Source organism: Dipodomys ordii, unplaced genomic scaffold, assembly GCF_000151885.1.
Source record: "Dipodomys ordii isolate 6190 unplaced genomic scaffold, Dord_2.0 Scaffold65, whole genome shotgun sequence".
Taxonomy (NCBI): domain Eukaryota; kingdom Metazoa; phylum Chordata; class Mammalia; order Rodentia; family Heteromyidae; genus Dipodomys; species Dipodomys ordii.
Genome location: NW_012267281.1, coordinates 12013370 through 12019369, shown reverse-complemented (window position 1 = coordinate 12019369; position 6000 = coordinate 12013370).

Sequence of the window (6000 nt, the reverse complement as noted above, 5' to 3'; positions counted from 1 at the left end):
GTGCCTGTTATGTTAACAGATAGTAGTAGCATGGGGATACAGGGAAATACAGTGGTGTGGTGTGAAGAAAAAGATAGGCTAGAAACCTGTCAAGAACAGACACAGGGAAACGTATTTGATTTTCAATCATGTGAAACCAGACTTGTTTAAGGCATGTGCAGAAATCACAAGAGGCCTACATCAGATAGTTGTGTGTCTCAGATACACATTCCTCCTGGCATCAAGCCATGGGGTCTACATAGTTGGTTTGGAATATGACATTTGTGAGCTACCAGAGTCCTCCTGGTAGATTCTGTAGTAGATCAGCTCCAAATTGAACTCATATTCAACAGCCCTCTCTCAACCAAGACTGACTCTATGGGAATTGGCTTTCCTAAGAAGACCTTCAGCATCCTGGGGACAGAAGGCGATTAAAATCCCTCTTATCTCTGTAGGAGGCTTAGCTTGCAGTAAAGTGATAGGTTCACACTAGGTATGTAATGTTTGCAAACTGCATACACATAATGGCTGTATGTGTGGGTTCCCAAATATACAGTGCTCATTCTACAAGGATGTAGGTTAGGAGTTTAAGGAAACTCTACCACCTTTCAAGGAGGAAGGGAGGTAAAGGGGGAGGGAGAGAGAATAAATATCCATGGCATCCAAAATAGTGAACATCCTATTGATTCTTAAATAATTTGTTTCAAAGACACAATGGTATACCTACATAAAGTAAGCTAAATATTTAAAAACTCAGAATGAATATTAAGTTGGAAATACTTATTGCTGGTTTTATTAAAGTGATATTACTTCACATAATATAAGTTACCTCTGCTCACCAAATTCTATAAATGTAGATAACTAAATATGTAAATTTCAATTTTAAAGACCCAAATTCTAGCATCCATTTAGATTGAAGCATGTTATTTCTAGGTTCTGGATGACAGCCATTACTAATACTACTTGGCAGAGGGAGGCTAAAATGAATTCTATTAAAAGAAAAAAAATCCAAGTAACAGATATGTTCACAAGTTGCTCTCCATTTAGCATTCAATATGTTTTCAAATATGTGATCCTTTAATCCAGAATTCACTTAAAATTACTGCATTTCAGCACAGCATTAGGTGTTTTAATAAACTCCACAGTTTGCCAAAAATGTCATATTATAATTTGGAGGAAAGAAAATCATTTGGGATTTGGACAGTGCTTCCTTTCAAAAGCAAACAAACGTTATTCACTTACAAACAAATGTTTGTTTCCTCAAATGTATTCCCACTAGAAGTATGATTGTGTTTCAAGGCCACTTCCTCACATCTTAACACCTCGATTGCCACTAAATTAAGAACAGATGGAAGAATACCAGCATCACCTACTGCAATGAGATTCTGTCCACTAGTTAGTTCTGGTTACCATTACAAAAACCCAGCCTTGTTTGCATCAGAAAATCTAAAGGTCATGACCTGTTTTGTAAGGATTCCTTCAAGATCTCTAATAGGCCTGGACCCAAAAAGAAAATATAGGCATTTCACATGAACTTATCAGTCAGTAGAAAGAATGCCTTAACTTTGAATGGATTGATCTTCAGCCATCAAAAAGTCAGAAAACATCTGAGAACATTTCTTTCCTGTAGTTGAAGCAACAAAATGTGGTTCCTACTTCCAATTATTCCAGTGACTCTGGCAATGGCGTTTCTGAGTGGTGAGAAAAGAAGGATCAAACTGCAGGGGCGCTGGTGGCTCATGCCTGTAATCCTAGCTACTCAGGAGGCTGAGATCTGAGGATTGCGCTTCAAAGCCAGCCCGGGCAGGAAAGTCCGTGAGACTCTTAATCTCCAATAAACCACTAGAAAACCGGAAGTAGTGCTGTGGCTCAAGTGGTAGAGCGGTTCGCCTTGAGCTGAAGAGCATAGGGACAGCGCCCAGGCCCAGAGTTCAAGCCCTATGACAAAAAAAAAAAAAAAAAAGAGGCACAAACTCATATTTATTGAGCTCCTACTTGTTCCTGGGACTGGATTGAGTGTTTGAAGATTGCTTTTACTAAACTTGTAAAATCATGTGTAGTAGATCATTTTCCTTGGCGCCTTCATGACAGCCCACATTTTGCACACAGCCACTGCCAGCTTTTGTGCCAGAGCTTTGAGTGAACAGCCTTGAACAATGGTAACAGTACCACCTTTCAGAACAGAAGGCAGGATGCCTGTGGGTTGGTTGATATTGTTGTTGTTATTGTCCAGTGCAATAAAGATGGTATATTACTATGGGATAAAGGTTAGGCATGTTGACCCCATCTTAATTTTAAACAATATGGATTTTTAAAGTTTAGGATTCTCAAGCTGTGTTGCCAACCCACTCAGTACACAGCATCTCCCTGGCCCACTCATCATCTCATTGGGGACTTACATGGTCAATGGACCTAATGAGAACATGAAACTCAGGCAGCTGGGCAATCTATGAGCCCTTAAACTCTCACCCAAAAATCTTTCATCGTCTGACAACCGTCTGATACTGTAGCTGACTAAGACTGCTTACTCTTTGAATGAAATCGCTGACCCTGAGTATGTACTGATACTGAGGAAAGTACTTGACTAGGGCAAAGTGAGAGAGGCAGGAAGACATAGAAGAGGGTGCTTATTTGTAGCACCCAGCCAGGGCCTTCCCTGATGGCACTTGAGTCCTGGTCCCACTGGACACCTTGGACACTATGTATTATCTTACATTTTACAGATTTTCCCCATATTTGTTTTATATGTTTAATTAGTAAAGAAAATGAAGTGCATTGCTCACATACAGTGCAATGCTTTGCAGTGTATAGACATCATTCAATCCAGGTAGGTAGCAAATGCATTACTATACATAGTTTTTTTTTATAGGGAGAACACAGTTTCCTCTATGTAAACATTCTTCAAGACTACAACATAAGCCAGGAATAATAGTATACACCTGTAATCCTAGTCCTTTGGAAGCTGAGGTAGGAGAATTGGATTTAGGCCAACTTGTGCTACATCATTCATGTGAGTGTCTTAACTCTATTCACAAAGGTATAGATTTTTTGACTTTTTGACAGTTCTGGGCCTGGGCACTGTCCTTGAGTTTTTTTGCTCAAAGCTAGTACTCTAGTACTTAGACCACAACTCCATTTCAGACCTTTTTTTGGTGATTAATTTCAGATAAGAGTCTTACAGATTTTACTGCCTAGGTGGGCTTTGAACCAAAATCTTCAAATCTCTGCCTTCTGAGTAGTTGGACATGAGTCATGAGTCATTAGAACCAAATGCTATAATGCTATATGTGTCTTAATTCTGTCCTGAACGCACAGTTGATTATTAATTTTACATGCAATATCTTAAGCCCAAAATAACTTCATCCAAATTAGTTTGCAATGTGAGTGCATATCTACACAGGAGTCCTTTAGAGGAAAGGGTGGTCCCAAGTAGCAGTCAGGCCTAGGATCATTAAAGAAAAACAGAATTCTTTGATTAAAAAAATGAAGCAATCTTTTGAACTCTTTAGTAAAATCTGGATATTATCCTCTCTGCTACCATTTTTGACTTTAGAGGTGATATACACAGAACTCCCATTGCAGGTTTCTATAAGACATTACCACACTACAGAAAACTGGTTCTTATGAAAAAATGACCTACTCTGAAGCAAACTGCTTCTCAGACCACGAAGGAAAGTGGTAGAGCTGTAAACACTAATGGGCCTTGTAAACAGTGATTTCAGACATTACATACAATCACTGTGGCAGATGAGTCACACTTGCTTTCTTCTTTTGTGTCAGATGCAAGCACAGTGGAAAAGCGTCACTGGAAGATCCATTGAAAGCTAATGATAAATTTTTATGCTATTGAACAGGAAAGAGGATGTCAGGGAGACTTGAAATGCTGCTTTCAGTTTTGTCATGTAATAAATGAAGTATTCAATTCATTATCTGGGCATGTTTAAATAAAGAAGCCTAAATTCCATCAGTAAATATTAGCAGTAGTATGTAATGTGTCATTAACATTAGTATTCAATATGTCAAAGTTCACTTTATATCTTGGAAGAGCCAAAGATATAAGAAATCATGTCTAAAGATCCTAAAGCCCCAAGAATCCAACGTATATCCTACAAAATTAAGAAGACTTAAGAGAAGGATGGGTAGGAGAGGGATAATTGAGAATGTTTAAAGGGATAACATTGATTAAGCAGTACTGTATTCATAAACTGCTTTGTTACTTTGTACAACTACTTAAAGATAATTTAAATACTTTTAAAAATCCTAAAACCCAACCTTTGAATGATAACCAAAAACTCTTTACTTAGTTTTAATTAGATGACATATGTATAAAGAAGGTATAAAGAATATAACTCTCATATGTAAATGTAAATGTGTGGTAGATATATATGTAGCTTTATCTAACTAGAGTAAGTCTTGTTAAGGCCAGTATTCTACAAGAAATGTCACATATTTCCTTTGCATTTTTGAAACTCAATGTCTTCATTTAGATAAAATCCTTTGATCCTGCTGTGTTTGTAACAATACAAAGGTGTCTCTAAAATTACCTAGAGTTTTGTTATTTCATAATTTCTTGAAACTATAAGAGACTTGATGGACAATGATGTAACCAATATGGTGACATATTTAGTTTCCTTAATCAAATAACTCATGCACTGATACTAAATCATTTAAGTTACTTGCCAAGCTAGTTACTTAATATCTCTTACTTTCAGGTTTCTCCTGAGAAAGATAACAACAAAATCAAAAAACAACAAAAACAATACCTTATGATCACTGGAGATTAAATGAAATAATGCTAAAATGTAACATGTACTGAGGTTTTTTAATGACTAATTTTTAATCATGTATAGGATAGAAAATATACTTTCTTCTCACCGAGGACTTGTGCAAACCACTAACTTTGCAGCACAAGATCAGAGCTGCGACTCTTCTCTTTGGATCTCTGGTTCTGCTTCCCATCTTCTGAGTCCCCTTACATGTTCTTACACCACCACCCATGGGGGTTGCGTAGCTGCCAGCACCAGAGCTAAGAATTCTCAAGTGTTATCTGCAGTGTCGCAGAATTTCACATTTAAATATCTGAGTCTTTGTCTACCAGGGTAAATGATCTTCAAACTCTCCTCCAAAGTGCTCTTCTGAATGCCTGCCAAGGATTACTCATGTCTCCTAAAATGGCTTCTCTCTCAATGGTTACCTCCATCCTGAAGCTTCCTGTTTCTCTCCAGGAGGCTCTGAGCCTGACACCTTTTGGTATTGCCAGATCTGTGGCTAAGCTCTGCTCTGGTTGCAAGGCAGGAAGAAACCTGATGCCATAGCATATCTGGTTGGAAGAGTCACCTCTGATGGATGACTGCTGAAAAGCATCCCCTGTTGTGTCATCATGATGACACTTGCTTTGCTCCACTGAACATCCACTGACCTGGCACAACAGCCATGAGACCTGATGTTTTGTGAATTTCACTGCTGGCATTTCCTGTACTGAAAAACTGACACATACTCTCAAAGAGTTACCATTACACACACACACAGGCGCGCGCGTGTTCTCTCCCTACACCTTCCCTTAGAAACATTTACATAGTGCTTCCTAATTGTGAACTATTGTTCCAAGAGTTTATATGTAATAGCTCAATGGATTATGACCAAATAGCAAGTCAATAAGACAGAAATGGCTACGATTGTCATCTTATAGATGAGAATCTAGGCACAGAGGTGTTGAAATGATTCCCTATGGTCATGGCTTATGAGAGACTGAGTAGGGGTTATAATATTCTGTTTTCTTTTAAATAGCACTATTATTTTAAAATATCATTATAAGTACTACTTAGTATTGCACATTCTCTAGTCTTGAAATTGTAATTAGTGACATATATACATTTTAATCGGCAAGAAGAGAAAGGCTAAAAGTACAAAAGAAATATTTTGGATACAACTTTAGAAATAACGAACAAAATAAAATCACTTGTCTCGTAAGCAGCATCTCTACAACAAAAATAAATACAAGATTAGAAAATCAAACCTGCA